Genomic DNA, 19,816 nt, shown 5'->3' with positions numbered 1-19,816 from the left:
TACTAGGTCACATATCAGGTCTTAACTGATACCAAAGATTGGGATTATTCCCTGCATATTTTCAGACCACAATGCTTTGAAACTTGAACTCAATCACAAGAGGAAATTTGTAAGGAACTCAAACACATGGAGATTAAAGAGCATCCTACTAAAGAATGAATGGGCCAACCAGGAAATTAAAGAACTTAAAAATTTCATGGAAACTAATGAAAATGAAAACACAACTCTCCAAAACATTTGGGATACAGCAAAGGCAGATCCAAAGAAGGAAGTACATTGCAATTCAAGCCTCTCAAAAAATTAGAAAAATCTCAAATACACAAGCCAACCTTACACCTAAAGTAGCTGAAGAAAGAACAGCAAATGAAGCCTAAACCAAGCAGGAGAAGAGAAAAACTAAAGATAACAGAAATCAGTGAAATAGAAACCAGAATAACAGTAGAACAGATCAACAAAACTAGAAGCTGGTTCTTTAAAAGAATTAATAAGATTGATAAACCTCTAGCCAGACTTATCAAAAAGAAAAGAGAAAGGACCCACATTAATAAAATGAATGAAAGGGGAGAGATCACGACCAACAATGAAGAAATACAAACAATTTTAAAAACATTATGAGCAACTATATGCCAACTATATGCTAAATTAGGCAACCTGGAAGAAATGGATGCATTCCTGGAAACTGCTAAACCACCAAAACTGAAACAGGAAGAAACAGACAATCTGAACAGACCCATAACCAGCAAGGAAATTGAAGCAGTAATCAAAAACCTCCCAAAAAACGAGTCCAGGGCCAGATGGCTTCCCAGGGGGAATTCTACCAAACATTTAAAGAGGAATTAATACCTATTCTTCTGAAACTGTTTCCTTCCTTAGAAATGGAAGGAAAACTTGTAACTTGTTCTATGAGGCCAGCATTACCTTGATCCCAAACCAAAGACCCCACCAAAAAGAATTATAGACTAATATCCCTGATGAACATGGATGCCAAAATGCTCAACAAGATCCTACCCAGTCGGATCCAACAGTACATTAAAAGGATTATCCATCATGACCAAGTGGGATTTATTCCTGGGATGCAAGGGTGGTTCAGCGTTCACAAATCAATCAATGTGATAGAGCACATTAATAAAGACAAGAACCATATGATCCTCTCGATGCAGAAAAAGGATTTGACAAAATACAACATCCTTTCTTGATAAAAATTCTCCACAGTGTAGGGACAGAAGGAACATACCTCAATATTATAAAAGCCATATACAACAAACCCACCGTGCATATCATCCTCAACAGGGAAAAACAGCTTTTCCTCTAGGGTTAGGAATGCAACAGGTAGGTCCACTCTCACCACTGTTGTTCAACATAGTACTGGAAGTCCTAGCCTCAGCAATCAGACAAGAAAAAAATAAAAGGCATACACACTGGCAAAGAAGTCAAACTTTCACTCTTCACAGATGACATGATACTGTATGTGGAAAACCCGAAGGACTCCACCCTGAAGTTGTTAGAACTGATAGAGGAATTCATCAAATTCACAGGATAGACAGTCAATGCACAGGAATCAGTTGCGTTTCTATAGACTAACAGTGAGGCAGAAGAAAGAAATCAAGGAATTGATCCCATTTAAAATTGCATCATTATAATTTTGATCTGTATTTCCTGGATGATGAGTGATGTTGAGCATCTTTTCATGTCTCTGTTGGCCATCTTGATGTCTTCTTTGGAAAAATGTCCATATCTTCTGCCCATTTGACTGGATTATTCTTTGGGTGTTGAGTTTGATAAGTTCTTTATAGAGTTTGGATACTACCCCTTATCAGATATATCATTGGCAAATATCTTCTCCCGTTTTCATAGGTTGACTTTTAGTTTTGTTTATTGTTTGTGTAGAAGTTTTTTTTTAACTTTTTAAATATTTTATTTGACAGAGAGAGACACAGTGAGAGCAGGAACACAAGCAGGGGGAGTAGAGGGAGAAGCAGGCTTACAGCAGAGCAGGGAGCCCGATGCGGGGCTCAATCCCAGGACCCCGGGATCGTGACCTGAGCCGAAGGCAGACGCTTAACGACTGAGCCACCCAGGCGCCCCCTGTGTAGAAGCTTTTATCTTGATGAAGTCCCAACAGTTCAATTTTGCTTTTATTTCCCTTGCCCCAGGAGAGGTATCTAGAAAAATGTTGCTATGGCCAGTGTCAAGAGACATTACTGCCTGTGCTCCCTTCTAGGATTTTTATGGCTTCAGATCTCATATTTAGGTCTTTCATCCATTTTGAATTTATTTTTGTGTATGATGTGAGAAAGTGATCGTTTCATTCTTTTGCATGTTGCTGTCCAGTTTTCCCAATATCATTTGTTGAAAAGACTGTCTTTTTTCCATTGAATATTCTTTCCTGCTTTGTTAAAGATTATTTGGCCATATACTTGTGGGTTCATTTCTGCGTTTTCTATTCTGTTCCACTGATCTATGTGTCTGTTTTTGTGCTAGTACCATACTGTTTTGATTACTACAACTTTGGTTAGTTATTTGATGGAGAGAGACACACCTCCGCTCCAGCAACCCTCAATTTTGTTTCCCAGAGTTAGGAGGCTCTTATGTACAGTCCAATGGCATTAAGTGCATTCACACTGTTATGCAGTCACCACTATACATCTCTAGAACTTTTCAGTCATCCCAAACTGAAAGTCTGTACCTATTGAACAACAATCATTATGTCTCTCCTCCCTCCAGCCTCTGGTAATAACTTGTTTTACTTTCTAATTCTGTGAATTTATTCTAGTTACCTCATAATTATTGGAATTATACAATATATATCCCTTTACATCTGGCTTATTCTACTTAGCATAATGTTTTCAAAGTTCATCATATTGTAGAATGTATCAGAATTTCATTCCTTTTTAATGCTGAAAAATATACCATCATATGTATATATCACATTTGTTTATCCACTCATCTATCAATGGACACTTGGGTTGTTTCCAAATTTTGGCAATTGTGAGTAGTGCTACTAAGAACATCACAGGTATCTGTACAAATACCTGCTTCAGGGGTGCCTAGGTAGCTCGGTTGGTTAAGTGCCCGACATTTGATTTTGGTTCGGTTCACGGTCTCAGCTTTGTGAGACCCAGCCCCGCATCAGACTCTGTGCTGGGAACGCTGCGCTCGGTGCGGGGCCTGCTTATGGTTCTCCCTCTCCCTCCCCCGCAGCCCCCTCCCTCTCAGAAAATCTTAAAAAAAATAAATATCTGCTTCAGTTTCTGCTTTCAGTTCTTTGGGGCATATACTAGAAGTGGAATTGGTGGATTAGAAGTGGAATTGGAGGATTATGACAGTTCTATGTTTAATTTTTTGAGGAACCACCATACTGTTGTTCATAGAAGCTGCATCATCTTACATTCCTACCAGCAATGCACAAGTTCCAATTTCTCCACATTTTTGCCAGCATGATATATTTTTAGCCATCTTAATGGGTATGAAGTAGTATCTCATTGTAGTTCTGAACTGCATATTTCCAGTGATTACTGATGTTCAGCATCTTTCATGAACTTATGGGCCATTTGTACGTCTTCTTTGGAAAACGTTTTATCCAGCATTTTTGCTCACTCTTTCATCAGCTTGTTTTTTTGTTGTTGAGTTGTAGGTGTTCTTTACAGAACTGTGGATATTAATCCCTTATCAGATAAACAATTTACAAATACTTCTCCCATTTGTTTGGTTGCCTTTGCACTGTCGTGTCCTCTTATGTATAAATTTTTAAGTCTAATGAAGGCCAATTTGTTTTTTTTAACCTGTCCTTTTGGTGTCATATCCAAGAAATTATTGTCAAATACAATGTCATAATGCTTTTTTTCCTAGATTTTCTTCTAAGAGTTTTATAGTTTCAGCTCTTATGTTTAGGTCTTTGGTCCACGTTAATTTTTATAGATGGTGTTAGTTAAGGATCTAACTTGATTCTTTTGTTACACTATCCTTTCCTCACTGAATAATTTTGGCACCCTTGTTAAAAACCATTTGACCATATATATGAAGGTTTACTTCTTGGTTCTCTATTCTGCATTTGTCCCTATATATGTCTTCATGCCAGTACTATACTGTTTTCATTACTGTGGCTTGACAATAAGTTTTGCAATCAGGAAGTGTGAGCCCTCCAGCTTTGTTCAAGATCGTTTGGGCTATTCAGTGTCCCTTGAAATTCCATATGAATTTGGTTTTTCTATTTCTGCAAAAACATTACTTAGGATTTCAGTAGTTATTGCACTGAATCTATAGATCTATGTTTTCACATCTTTTTATTTGTACTCTATTTTTAAATTTAAGTTCAATTAACATATAATGTATTATTAGTTTCAGAGGTAGAGGTCAGTGATTCATCCGTCTTATATAACGCCCAGTGCTCATTACATCACGTGCCCTCCTTAATGCCCATCACCCGGTTACCCCATCCTCCACTCTCCTCCCCTCCAGCAACACTCAGTTTTTTTCCTATAATTAAGTCTCTTATGGTTTGTCTCCCTCTCTAATTTCAACTTTTCTTTTCCCCTCTCTTCCATGATCATCTGTTTTGTTTCTTAAATTCCACATGAGTGATATAATATTCTGATTGACTTCTTTTGCTTAGCATAATACCCTCTAGTTCCAACTACATTGTTCCAAATGTCAAGATTTCGATTTTTGATGGCTATTTCATTATGTGTGTACGTCTGTATGTATATACGTACACACGTATCACATCTTCTTTATCCATTCATCTGTCGATAGACATCAGGGCCCTTTCCATAGTTTGGCTGTTGTGGACATTGCTCCTATAAACACTGGGGTGCAGGTGTCCCCTTCAGATCACTACATATGTATCTCTGGGGTAAATACCAAGTAGTGCAATTGCTGGGTTGTAGGGTAGCTATTTTCAACATTTTGAGGAACCTCCAAACTGTTTTCCACAGTGGCGGCACCAGCTTGCATTCCCACCAACAGTGTAAGTGGGTTCCCCTTTCTCCGCATCCTCCCCAACATCTATGTTTCCTGACTTGTTAATTTTAGCCATTCTGACTGGTGTGAGGTGGTATCTCATTGTGGTTTTGATTTGTATTTCCCTGATGCTGAGTGATATTGAGCATCTTTTCATGTGTCTGTTGGCCATTTGTATGTCTTCTTTGGAGAAACGTCTGTTCATGTCTTCTGCCCATTTCTTGACTGGATTATTTATTCTTTAGGTATTGAGTTTGATAAATTTTTATAGATTTTGGATCCTAGCCCTCTATCTCATAATACATTTATAGCAAATAGTTTCTTCCGTTCTGTCAATCCTTTTTTGGTTCTGTCAACTGTTCCTTTGCCATGCAAAAGCTTTTTATCTTGATGAAGTCCAAATAGTTCATTTTTGCTTTTGTTCCCTTGCCCTTAGAGACGTGTCTAGCAAGAAGTTGCTGCGGCCAAGGTCACAGAGGTTGCTGCCTGTGTTCTCCTATAGGATTTTGATTAATTCCTGTCTCACATTTAGGTCTTTTATCCATTTGAGGGTTTGTGTGTGTATGGTGTAAGGAAATAGTCCAGTTCCATTCTTCTGTATGTGGCTGTCCAATTTGTTGAAGAGACTTTTTTTCACTGGATATTCTTTCCTGCTTTGTTGAAGATTAGTTGACTATAGAGTTGAGGGTCCATTTCTGGGTTCTCTATTCTGTTCATTGATCGGATGTCTGTTTTTGTGCCAGTACCATACTGTCTTGATGATGACAGTCTTGTAATAGAGCTGGAAGTCCGGAATTGTGATGCCACCACCTTTGGTTTTCTTTTTTCAACACTCCTTTGGCTATTCAGGGTGTTTCCTGGTTCCATACAAATTTTAGGATTATTTGCTCCAGCTCTGTGAAAAAAGTTGATGGTATTTTGATAGGGATTGCATTGAATGTATAGATTGCTTTGGGTAGCATACACATTTTAACAATATTTATTCTTGCAATCCATGAGCATGGAACATTTTTCCATTTCTTTGTGTCTTCCTCAATTTCTTTCATGAGGGTTCTAGTTTTCTGGGTACAAATCCTTTGCCTCTTTGGTTAGGTTTGTTCCTAGGTAGCTTATGGTTTTGGCACACTGTAAATAGGACCCACTCCTTAAGTTCTCTTTCTTCAGTCACATTGTTAGTGTACAGAAATGCAACTGATTTCTGTGCATTGATTTGATAGCCTGCCATGTTGCTGAATTCCTGTATGAGTTCTAGCAATTTTGGGGTGGAGTCTTTGGATTTTCCACAGAGTATCATGTCCTCTGCAAAGAGAGTTTCACTTCTTCTTTGCTGATTCAGATACCTAGCATTTCATTTTGCTGTCTGATTGCTGAAGCTAGGACTTCTAGTACTATGTGGAACAGTGGTGAGAGTGGGCATCCCTGTCGTGTTCCTGACCTTAGGGGAAAAGCTCTCAGTTCTTCCCCATTGAGAATGAGATGATTTTCATAGATGGCTTTTATGGTATTGAGGTATGTTCCCTCTATCCCAACACTCTGAAGTTTTAATCAAGAAAAGATGTTGTATTTTGTCAAATGCTTTTTCTGCATCAGCTGAGAGGATCATATGGTTTTTGTCTTTTATTAATGTGATCACGTTTATTGATTTGTGAATGTTGAACCACCCTTGCAACCCAGGAATAATGTAGTCCCAATAGTTTATTTTTGCTTTTATTTTCCTTGTTTCAGAAGACATATCTAGAAAGAAGTTCCTACAGCTGATGTCAAGGAGATCACTGCCTGAGCTCTCTTCTAGGATTTTTATGGGTTCATGTTTCACACTTAGGTCTTTGATACACTATATACAAAAGTAAATTCAGAATGTAAGAAAGTGGTCCAGTTTTCATTTTTTTGCATGTAGCTGCCTAGTTTTCCCAACACCATTTAATGAAGAGACTTCTTTCCCCTTTGGATATTCTTTCTGCTTGGTCAAAGATTAATTTGCTGTATAATTGTTGGTGTATATCTGGGTTTTCTATTCTGTTCCATTTACCTATGTCTATTTTTGTGCCAGTACCATACTTTTTTGATCACTACAGCTTTATAATATTGCTTTAAGCCTGGAATTGTGATACTTTCAGCTTTTTAAAAAAAATTTTCATTTAAATTCACTTTAATTAACAGTGTACTACTAGTCTCAGAGGTAGAATTTAGTGATTCATCAGTTACATACAACACGCAGTGCTCATTACCTCCACATGCCCTTCTTAATGCTTATCACCCACTTACTCCACCCCCACCCATCTCTCTTCAAGCAACTCTTCAGTTTATATTTCCTGTAGTTAAGAGTCTCTTGTGGTTGGCCTCCCTGTTTTCGTCTTATTTTTCCTTCCCTTCCCGTTTTGTTTCTTAAACTCCACGTGAGTGAAATCACATATTTGTCTTTCTGACTTATTTCGCTTAGCATAATACCCTCTAGTACCATTCACATCATTGCAAATGGCAAGATTTCATTCATTTTGACCCCTGAATAATACCCCGTTGTATTTGTGAACCACATCTTCATCCATTCGTCTGTTGAAGGGCATCTCGGCTCCTTCCACAGTTGGGCTATTGTGGACATTGCTGCTATGAACATTGGGGTTCATGTGCCCCTTCTTTTTACTAAATCTTTATCTTTGGAGTAAATAGTAGTGAAATTGCTGGGTTGTAGGGTAGCTCTATTTTTAACTTCTTGAGGAACCTCCATACTGTTTTCCAGAGTGGCTGTACCAGCTTGTATTCCCACCAACAGTGTAGGAGGGTTCCCCTTTCTCCACATCCTTGCCAAGCCCTGTTTCCTGAGTTGTCAATCTTAGCCATTCTGGTGTGAGGTGGTGTCTCATTGTGGTTTTGATTTGTATTTCCCTGATGGCTAATGATGTGGAGCACTTTTTCATGTTCTGTTGGCCATTTGTATGTCCTCTGCCCATTTCTTGACTGGATTATTTGTTTTATGGGTATTGAGTTTGAGAAGTTCTTTGATTACTTAATCAGTTTCTTTTCTATTATGTTCAGTTAGCCAACATACAGTACATCATTAGTTTTTGATGTAGTGTTCAATGATTCATTAGTTATGTGTAACACCCAGTGCTCATCACACCACCTGCTCACCTTAATATCCATCACCCGGCTACCCCCCACCCCGCACTCCCTTCTGTAACCCTGTTTGTTTCCTGGAGTCCAGAGTCTCTCATGGTTGTCTCCCTCTATGATTTCTTCCCATTCAGTTTTTACTCTCATACCCTGTGGTCCTCCCTGCTATTCCTTATGTTCCACATATGAGTGAAACCATATGATAAGTGTCTTTCTCTGCTTGATAATCTAGTCAACAAAAATGAGATACCACCTCACACCAGTCAGAATGGCTAAAATTAACAAGACAGGGAACAACAGATGTTGGTGAGGATGTTGGAATGCAAGCTGGTGCAGCCACTCTGGAAAACAGTATGGCGGTTCCTCAAGTTAAAAATAGAGCTACCCGATGACCCAGCAATTGCACTACTGGGTATTTACCCCAAAGATACAAATGTAGGGATCCGAAGGGGCACTTGCGCCACAATGTTTATAGCAGCAGTGTCCACAATAGCCAAACTGTGGAAAGAGCCCAGGTGTCCACTAACAGATGAATGGATAAAGAAGATGTGGTATATATAGATATAGACAGACACACACACACAATGGATTACTACTCAGCCATCAGAAATTTACATCAACATGGATGGAACTGGAAGGTATTATGCTGAGCAAAATAAGTCAATCAAAGAAAGACAATTATATGGTTTCATGTGGAATTTAAGAAACAGAATCATAGGGGAAGGGAGGGGAAAATAAGACAAAATCTGAGAGGGAGACAGAGCATAAAAAACTCTTAACCGTAGGCAACAAACTGAGGGTTGCTGGAAGGGAGGTAGTGGGGGAATGGGGTAAGTGGGTGATGGGCATTAAGGAGGGCACTTGATGTAATGAGCACTGGGTGTTATATGCAACTGATGAATCACTATACCTCTGAAACTAATACTACTTCAAAAGCAATATAGTATTCAATATTAAGAGAATGAAGGTGAAAAATATGATCATTCAATGTATGCAGAAAATGTATTTGATAAAATTTAAGTTTCATATTAAAAACAATACACTAGGAACACAAACTTCCTCAACATAATAAAGGCCATGTAGGAAACATACTCAATGGCAGAAGACTGAGTGGTTTGTCTCTTAAGAATATGGACAAGGATGCTCCACTCTTGTCACTTCTATTCAACATAATATTGGAAGTTCCAGCCACAGCAGTTAAGCAAGAAAAAGAAATAAAAGGTATCCAATTTGGAAAGAGGTAAAATTGTCTTTGTACACAAGAAAATATGATATAGTCATGAAACCTAAAAATACCATAAAATGTTTAGAATGAATAAAATTCAGGTTAGTTTCAGGCTACAAAATCACACACTAAAAATGAACAATTTGAAAAGGGAATTAAACAATTCCACTTAAAACAGCATCACAAATAGCAAGATTTCATTCTTTTTGATGATTGAACACTAGGTGTTATATGCAATTGATGAATCATTAAATTCTACCCCTGAAACTAATAATAGTGATAATAATGAAATGTTAGAGAAAAAAATCACACTTAACAAGAAAAAATAAACAAGAAAGTAAAGGAATTGTATGCTGAAAACTACAAAATGTTCAAGGAAAAAAAGACACAAGTAAATGGAAAGAAATCCTGCGTTCATGGACTACAACATTTAATGTTAAGATATCAAAACACAGGAGATAGTCCAAGATGGTGGAGGAGTAGGAGACCTTAGTTTTGTCTGTTCCCAGGAACTCAGCTAGATAACTAGCAAATCATTGTGAACACCTGCGAACTCAACTGGAGATCTAAGAAAATAGCTGCAACTCTACAAATAGAAAAGCGACCACTTTCTGCAAGGTAGGAGGTGCGGAGAAGTGAATCCAAGGCAACATATGGTAAGATAAACCATGGGGGGAGGGAGCCTCTGTCAGCCAACTACCGGAAAGTGTTACAGCAGCGTAGCACAAAATCAGAACTTTAGTAGTCTGCTCCAGTGAGGGACATCCCTGCCTGAAAGGTGCTCTGGTGGTGAAGTGGGGTGGAACCCTAGGCGGGACAGTGTGGTCTCAGGATCCTCAGGGTCACAGAAGGAGCAGGGTGTGTGAGTGCGGCTGAGCTCCCAGGCATTAGAGCGGGGAAAGCCAGCTGCAATCAGCTTGTCCAAGAGTGGGCTTTCAGCTTGGGGTTGCCATAAACCATGAAGCTCAGCATGATCGGGCCACTGTTCTCTGAGCAGGGGCCAAGCAAGCAGCATTACCGTTGCAACCGTTTTTTTTTTTTTTTTTACAGTTTCGGGTCTCTCCTCCCCCGGGAGAAATGGCGTGTGCGCGTGCTGCAGGAGTGTGCCGGGTTTGGAGACTTGAAATGGGATCACATGACAGAAACACTCAGTCACAGGCTGGGTGAGCACGGAGTGCAGATGGAGACTAGGGAGACCGGAGTGATTGACTGCTTTTCTTTAAGGGCGCACTGAGAAGTGGGGCTCCAAACTTTCAGCTCTGGGGCTGGAGATTGGGAAGCTATCATTTTTTGTTTAAGACTTTTATCTCTGTTTGAGAGAGAAAGCACAAGCGGGTTGAGGGGCACAGGGAGAAGCAGACTCCCCACTGAGCAGGGAGCCTGACATGGGGCTCAATCTTGGGACCCTGGGATCATGACCTAAGCCAAAGGTAGAGGCTTAACTGACTGAGCCACCCAGGCACCCTAGGAGGTCACCATTTTCATTCTCATCCTATAAGCAGTGTGGAAAGCCTACAAGGAAGAAAAGCCATAGAGGGCAATCTGGAGCAACTTACTTAGCCTGGCCATCTGGCAAGGGTGGTGCAGTTCCTCCCAGGGCAGACACCTGAGAATCAGCACAACAGGCCCCTCACCCAGATCAGCAGAAACATCGAGCCAAGAGCAAGTTTACCATTACATTGAACTGCAAAACTAGCACTAGGAGAAAATATATAGAATTCATGTTTTGACCCCCATGATTCTTCAGTCATTCAGTTTTAATTTTTTTCAACCAATTTATCAACTTTTAAAAAAATCTTTAATTTTCATCTTTACACTTACATTCTATTCTTTCACTGTATTTGTTTTTGTGTATATATATAGCTATATGTATGTATGTGATTATATATGTGTATATATATATATTTGTGTGTGTGTGTGTGTGTGTGTGTGTGTGTATGTTTTTCCTCTTTACAGTTTTGGGATGCAGTTTCTTCTAACACTCCAAACTGCACTCAGGATAGAGTGTATTGCTCTGTTCTGTTCGCCTCTTTATATATTTTTTTTTTGTCTTTCTCATTTTTACAGTTACATTCTATCCTTTCATTGTATTTATTTTTGACAATATATAAGTTCTTCTTTCTTTACGATTTTGGGACCTAGTTTTGTAACAAATGGACGAAAATGCACCCAGGATCCAGTGTGTTGCTCTGTTCTGTTGTCTGCTTATATATATATATATATATTTCTTTTTTTTTCCCCAGTTTCGGGTCTCTTCTGATTTGTTTAGTGTATTTTTCTCTGGGGTCGTTGTTGCCAGTTTAGTATTTTGTTCTCATTAATCTATTCTTCTCTGGACAGAATGACAAGACGGAAAAATGTACCTCAGGAAAGAGAACAAAAGGCAATACTGACTGCCAGGGACCTATCAGTATGATATAAGATGTCGGAACCAGAGTTCAGAATAATGATTATAAAGATACTAGCTGGGCTTGAAAAAAGCATAGAAGACACTAGAGAAGCACTTCTGGAGAAATAAACTAAAATCTAACCAAGTCAAAATCACAAAAGCTATTAATGGGAGGCTCTAAGTGCTATGATAAAAGCAGACGAAAGAATTAGTTATAAGACAAAATGATGGAGATGAAGCTGAGAAAAAGATAAACTACTGGGGGATGCCTGGGTGGCTCAGTCAGTTGGGTGTCTGCCTTTGGCTCAGGTCATGATCCCAGGGTCCAGGGATCAAGTTCTGCATCAGGCTCTTTGCTCAGCGGGGAGCTTGCTTCTCCTTCTCCCTGCCACTCTTTGTGCTGCTCTGCCTACTTGTGCACTCACTCACTCACTCTCAAATAAAATCTTAAAAAAAAAGAAACTACTGGATCATGAGGGGAGAATTCAAGAGATAAGTGATACCGTAAAGCACAACAGTATTAGAATAATTGGGGTCCCAGAAGGAGAGGAAAGACCGGGGGCAGAAGGTATATTGGAGCAAATTATAGTGGACAATTTCCCTTATCCGGGTAGGAAACATGTATTCAAGTCCAGGAAGGACAGAGAAGCTCCCTTCAATATCAATGAAAACAGGTCAGCACCTCAACATACTGAAACTTCCAAGTCTCAGAGAGACAGAAAGTCCTCAAAGTGGGACACGGGGTCCATAACCTACAAGGCTAGAAGAGTTAGACTGGCAGTAGACCTATCCACAGAGACCTGGCAGGCCAGAAAGGGCTGGCATGATATAATCAGGGAGCTAAATGAGAAAAATAAGCAGCCAAGAATACTTTATCTGGCAAGGCTGTCATTCAAAATGGAAGGAGAACAAACAAACCAAAAGAATTTGTGTCACTAAACCAGCCCTGTAGGAAATACGAAATGGGATCCTTTAAGTGGAGAGCCCAAAATTAACATAGACCAGAAAGGAACAGAGACAGTATACAGAAACAGTGACTTTACAGGTAATACAATAGCACTAAATTCCTGTCTTTCAATAGTTACTCTGAATGTGAATGGGCTAAATGCCCCAATCAAAAGACAAAAGGTATCAGATTGGATAAAAAAGCAAGACCCATCGATATGCTGTCTGGAAGAGAGTCATTTTAGACCCAAAGATACCTCCAGACTGATAGGGAGTGGAAAACCATTTACCACACTAATGGACATCAAAAGCAAGCTGGGGTAGCTTATATCAGACAAATTAGATTTTAAGCCAAAGAATGTACTAAGAGATGAGGAAGGACACTCTATCATACTTAAAGGGTCTACCCAACAAGAAGATCTAACAATTATAAATATTTATGCTCCTAACTTGGGAGTAGCCAATTATATAAACCAGTAACAAAATTAAAGCACTGATAATAATACAGTAATTGTAGTGGACTTTAACACCCCCAGTCACAGCAATGGAAGGTCATCTAATCAGGAGATCAGCAAGGAAACGACTTTGAACGACACTGGACCATATGGACTTCACGATATAAACAGAGCATTCCATCCTAAAGCAACAGAATACACATTCTTCTCAAGTGCACATGGAACGTTCTCTAGAACAGACCACATACTGGGTCACAAAATCAGGTCTCAACTGGTATCAAAAGACTGGGATTATTCCTTGCATATTTTCAGACCACAATGCTTTGAAACTGGAACTCAATCCCAAGAGGAAATTTGGAAAGAACTCAAATACATGGAGGCTAAAGAGCATCCTAGTAAAGAATGAATGGGTCAACCAGGAAATTAAAGAAGAATTAAAAAAACGCATGGAAACAAATGAAAATAAAAACACAAAAGAGGGAAGTACATAGCAATACAAGCCTTTTTCAAGAAACAAGTGGGGCGCTTGGGATGCTCAGTCAGTTAAGTGTCTGCCTTCAGCTCAGGTCATGATCTCAGGCTCCTGGGATCAAGCCTCATGTTGGGCTTTCTGCTCAGCAGGGAGCCTGCTTCTCCTCCCTCTGCCTGCCTCTCTACTTGTGCTCTCTCTGTCAAGTAAATAAATCTTTAAAAAAAAAAAGAAAGGTCTCAAATACACAAGCTAACCATTACACCTAAAGGTGCGGGAGAAAGAACAGCATATAAAGCCTAGCCCAGCAGAAGAGAATTTATTAAGGATTAGAGCACAAATCAGTGAAATAGAAACCAAAAGAACAGATCAATGAAACTAGGAGCTGGTTCTTTGAAAGAATTTGTAAGATAGACAAACCCCTAGCCAGACTTATCAAAAAGAAAAAAAGACCCAAATAAAATCATGAAAGAGGAACCATCACAATCAACACCAAAGAAATACAATTATAAGAACATATTATGAGCAACTATAAACCAACAAATTAGGCAATTTGGAAGAAATGGATACACTCCTGGAGACTTATGAACTACCAAACTGAAGCAGGAAGAAAGAGAAAACCTGAACAGACCTATAACCAGCAAGGAAATTGAAGCAGTAATCAAAAACCTCCCCCAAAATACAAGAGTCCAATAGATGGCTTCCCAGGGGGAATTCTACCAACTATTTAAAGAAGAATTAATACCTATTCTTCTGAAGCTGTTTCAGAAATCAGAAATGAAAGGAAAACTTATAACTCATTCTATGAGGCCAGCATTAGCTTGATCCCCAAACCAGGCAAAGACCCCACCAAAAAGAAGTATAGACTAATATCCCTAATGAACATGGATACAAATATTCTCAACAAGATACTAGCATTGGCTAGTATCCTATTAAGGATCCAACAGTATGTTAAAAGGATTATTCAGCGTGACCAAGTGGGATTCATTCTTGGGCTGTCAAGGTGGTTTAACAATTGCAAATCAATCAATATGATACACTATGTAAATAAAGGAATGGACAAGAACCATCTGATCCTCTCAACAGATGCAGAAAAAGCATTTGACAAAGTACAGCTTCTTTTTTTTTTTTTAAGATTTTATTTATTTATTTGACAGAGACACAGAGAGGGAACACAAGCACGGGCAGTGGGAGAGGGAGAAGCAAGCTTCCCATGGAGCATGGCATCCGATGTGGGGCTCAATCCCAGGACCCCGGGATCATGACCTGAGCTGAAGGTAGATTCTTAACAACTGAGCTATCTAGGGGCCCCCAACATCCTTTCTTGATTAAAACTCTTAAGAGTGTAGGGAGAGAGGGAACATACCTCAATACCATAAAAGCCATCTATGAAAAGCCCACAGTGAATATTCTCAATGGGGAAGAACTGAGAGCTTTTCCCCTAAGGTCAGGAACACGACAGGGATGCCCACTCTCACCACTGTTCCACATAGTACTAGAAGTCCTAGCTTCAGCAATCAGACAGCAAAATGAAATGCTAGGTATCTGAATCAGCAAAGAAGAAGTGAAACTCTCTTTGCAGAGGACATGATACTCTGTGGAAAATCCAAAGACTCCACCCCAAAATTGCTAGAACTCATACAGGAATTCAGCAACATGGCAGGCTATCAAATCAATGCACAGAAATCAGTTGCATTTCTGTACACTAACAATGTGACTGAAGAAAGAGAACTTAAGGAGTGGGTCCTATTTACAGTGTGCCAAAACCATAAGCTACCTAGGAACAAACCTAACCAAAGAGGCAAAGGATTTGTACCCAGAAAACTAGAACCCTCATGAAAGAAATTGAGGAAGACACAAAGAAATGGAAAAATGTTCCATGCTCATGGATTGCAAGAATAAATATTGTTAAAATGTGTATGCTACCCAAAGCAATCTATACATTCAATGCAATCCCTATCAAAATACCATCAACTTTTTTCACAGAGCTGGAGCAAATAATCCTAAAATTTGTATGGAACCAGGAAACACCCTGAATAGCCAAAGGAGTGTTGAAAAAAGAAAACCAAAGGTGGTGGCATCACAATTCCGGACTTCCAGCTCTATTACAAAGCTGTAATCAAGACAGTATGGTACTGGCACAAAACAGACATCCGATCAATGAACAGAATAGAGAACCCAGAAATGGACCCTCAACTCTATAGTCAACTAATCTTCAACAAAGCAGGAAAGAATATCCAATGGGAAAAAAAAGTCTCCTAAGCAAATGGTGTTGGGAAAATTGGACAGCTACATGCAGAAGAATGAAACTGGACTATTTCGTTACATCACACATACACACAAAAAACCTGAAATGGATGAAAGACCTAAATGTGAGACAGGAATTAATCAAAATCCTATAGGAGAACACAGGCAGCAACCTCTGTGACCTTGGCTGCAACAACCTACCAGACACGTCTCTAAGGGCAAGGGAAACAAAAGCAAAAATGAACTATTGGGACCTCATGAAGATAAAACCTTCTGCACAGCACAGGAAACGGTCAACACAACTAAAAGGCAACTGATGGAATGGGAGAAGATATTTGCAAATGACAGATAAAGGACTGGTATCCAAAATCTATAAAGAGCTTATCAAATTCCACACCCCAAAAACAAATAATTTAGTCAAGAAATGGGCAGAAGACAAGGGGGCAAGATGGCGGAGGAGCAGGGGACTCAGATTCAACCGGTCTCCTGAATTTAGCTGGATACCTACCAAACCATTCTGAACACCCTCAACATCAGCTTGAGATGTAAGAATATATATCTGGATCTCCACAAGCAGAAAATCCACAGTCTCAAAGTATGAAGGACAGAGTTGTGATTCTGCAGGCAGATAGCAGAAGATAATCAACGTGATAGAGCACATTAAGAAAAGAAAGGAGAACCATATGGTCCTCTCAATTGATGCAGAAAAAGCATTTGACAACATACAACATCTGTTCCTGATTAAAACTTCAGAGCATAGGGATAGAGGGAATGTTCTCAATATAAAAACCATCTATGAAAAAGCCCACAGCGAATATCATTATCAATGGGGAAAAGCTGAGAGCTTTTCCCTTAAGGTCAGAAATACCACAGGGCTGCCCACTCACCACTATTGTTCAACATAGTGCTAGAAGTCCTAGCCTCAGCAATCAGACAGCAAAAAGAAATAAAAGGCATCCAGATTGGCAAAGAAGTCAATCTCTCTCTCTTCACAGATAACATGATACTTTATATGGAAAACCCAAAAGATTCCACTCCAAAATTGCTAGAATTCATACAGGAATTCAGCAATTCATCCTTTTATGCAGGATACAAAATCAATACACAGAAATCAGTTGCATTTCTATACACTAACAATGTGACTACAGAAAGAGAAATTAAGGAATCAATCCCATTTACAATTGCACCCAAAACCATAAGATACCTAGGAATAACCGTAACCAAAGAGGTAAAGGATTTATACCCTAGAAACTACAGAACATTTATGAAAGAAATTGAGGAAGACACAAAAAGATGGGAGAAATATTCCATGCTCATGGATTGGAAGAATAAACATTGTTAAAATGTCTATCCTGCCCAGAGCAATTTACACTTTCAATGCTATCCCTATTAAAATACCATTGGCATTTTTCAAAGAGCCGGAATAAACAATCCTAAAATTTGTATGGAGCCAGAAAAGACCCCGAATTGCCAACGGAATGATGAAAAAGAAAAAAGCTGGGGGCATCACGTTGCCCGATTTCAAGCTATATTACAAAGCTGTGATCACCAAGACAGCATGGTACTGGCACAAAAACAGACACATACATCAATGGAACAGAATAGAGAGCCCAGATACGGACCGTCAATTCTATGGTTAACTCATCTTTGACAAATCAGGATAAATATCCAGTGGAATAAAGTCTCTTCAATAAGTGGTGCTGGGAAAACTGGACAGCTACACATAGAAGAATGAAACTGGACCATTCCTTTACACCATACACAAAGATAAACTCAAAATGGCGCCGGAAGTGGAAGTAGTGACTGCAGTCAGAGGGCAGGATTGCTGCCTGGAGACTGTGGAAGCTCTTTCACCATGGTGGCTGGGCCGATCTCCAAGCAGAAACAGGATGCCACTGTCTACGTCAGGGGCCTGGATGAGAAGGTTAGCAAACCATTGCTGTGGGACCTATTTCTCCAGGGAGGGCCAATAGTCAACACCCACATGCCAAAGGATAGAGTCACAGGTCAACACCAAGGCTATGGCTTTGTGGAATTCTTGAGTGAGGAAGATGCGGACTATGCCATTAAGATCATGAACATGATCAGACTCCATAGGAAACCAATACGGGTGAACAAAGCATCAGCTCACAACAAGAACCTGGATGTGGGGGCCAACATTTTCATTGGCAATCTAGACCCGGAGATTGATGATACGCTGCTTCATGATACTTTCAGCGCCTTTGGGGTCATCTTACAAACCCCGAAGATTATGCAGGACCCTGACACAGGCAATTCCAAAGGTTATGCCTTTATTAATTTTGCTTCATTTGATGCTCTGGATGCAGCTATTGAGGCCATGAACGGGCAGTATCTCTGTAACTGCCCTATCAGTGTCCTACGCCTTCAAAAAGGACTCCAAGGGTAAGCGCCATGGCTCAGCAGCTGAACGACTTCTGGCAGCCCAGAACCCACTCTTCCAGGCTGACCGCCCTCATCAGCTGTTTGCAGATGCACCCCCTCCACCCTCAGCCCCCAGTCCTATGGTATCATCGTTGGGGTCTGGGCTTCCTCCACCAGGCATGCCTCCTCCTGGGTCCTTCCCACCCCCAGTGCTGCCTCCTGGAGCCCTTCCACCTGGGATACCCCCAGCCATGCCCCCACCACCTATGCCTCCTGGGGCTGGAGGACATGGCCCGCCATCAGGAACCCCAAGGACTGGACATCCTGGACATGGACACTCACATCCTCACCCATTCCCACCGGGTGCGATGCCCTATCCAGGGATGTCTCAGATGCAGCTGGCCCACCATGGCCTTCATGGCTTATGACATCCCCATGCTGGGCCCCCAGGCTCTGGGGGGCAGCCACCACCCCGACCGCCACCCAGAATGCCTCATCCTAGACCTCCTCCAATGGGCATGCCCCCTTGAGGGCCTCCGTTTGGGTCTCCCATGGGTCACCCAGGTCCTATACCTCCACATGGGATGCATGGACCTCCTCCACTGATGCCTCCTCATGGATACACTGGGCCTCCATGACCCCCACCCTATGGCTACCAGCGGGGGCCCCTCCCTCCACCCCGGCCTACCCCCCGGCCTCCAGTTCCCCCTCGTGGCCCACTTCGAGGCCCTCTTCCTCAGTAATTTCTCATTCTTTTGCCTCCTGTTCTATCTTCCCAATCATCTTTTCAATTCCTTGAACCAGAGTTGCTGTAGCTCCCTATGGCTAAGGCAATAATCCCTCTCAGGCCTTTTATTTTTTTTTTTCTCTCAAGTGTAATGTTTTTCACATAAGGTTTTATTTTTTTTTTCTATGTTGGTCCTAAGTGTTTTGCAAATGGACAGAGAAAATAAAACTAAACTCATTGTTTTTTTTTTTTTTTTAAAGATAAACTCAAAATGGATAAAAGACCTCAATTTGAGACAGGAATCCTTCAAAATCCTAGAGGAGAACATAGGCAGTAAACTCTCAACATTGGTAACTTCTTTCAAGACAAGTCTGCAAAGGCAAGGGAAACAAAAGCAAGTATGATCTTTTGGGACTTCATCAAGATAAAAATCATCTTCATGGCAAGGGAAACAGTCAACAGAACTAAGAGGGAAACCACGGAATGGGAAAAGATATTTGCAAGTGACATTACAGATAAAAGGCTGATAACCAAGATCTATAAAGGGAACTTCTCAAACTCAACACTCAAAAAATGGGCAGGGGCGCCTGGGTGGCTCAGTTGGTTAAGCGACTGCCTTTGGCTCGGGTCATGATCCTGGAGTCCCGGGATCGAGTCCCGCATTGGGCTCCCTGCTCAGCAAGGAGCCTGCTTCTCCCTCTAACCCTCCCCCCTCTTATGTACTCTCTCTCATTCTCACTCTCTCAAAATAAATAAATCTTTTTAAAAAATGGGCAGAAGACGTGAACAGACACTTCTCTAAAGAAGACATACAAATGATTAACAGACACATGAAAAATTGCTCAACATCATTAGCCACCAGAGAAATACAAATCAAAACCACAATGAGATACCACCTTACGCGAAG

General features: G+C 40.4%; 1 pseudogene; it reads left to right on the top strand.

The window, feature by feature from the left end:
* Window positions 1-16,432: 16,432 nt before the first annotated feature.
* LOC114202937 (splicing factor 3B subunit 4 pseudogene) lies at window positions 16,433-19,017 on the top strand (annotated as a pseudogene).
* Window positions 19,018-19,816: the final 799 nt, after the last annotated feature.

This window comes from Eumetopias jubatus, unplaced genomic scaffold (assembly GCF_037043125.1).
Source record: "Eumetopias jubatus isolate StellerSeaLion01/CBP00866 unplaced genomic scaffold, mEumJub1_p1.0 scaffold_15, whole genome shotgun sequence".
NCBI lineage: Eukaryota > Metazoa > Chordata > Mammalia > Carnivora > Otariidae > Eumetopias > Eumetopias jubatus.
The sequence above is the reverse complement of the archived record's forward strand: the minus strand, read 5'-3'. Positions and strand labels throughout refer to the sequence as shown.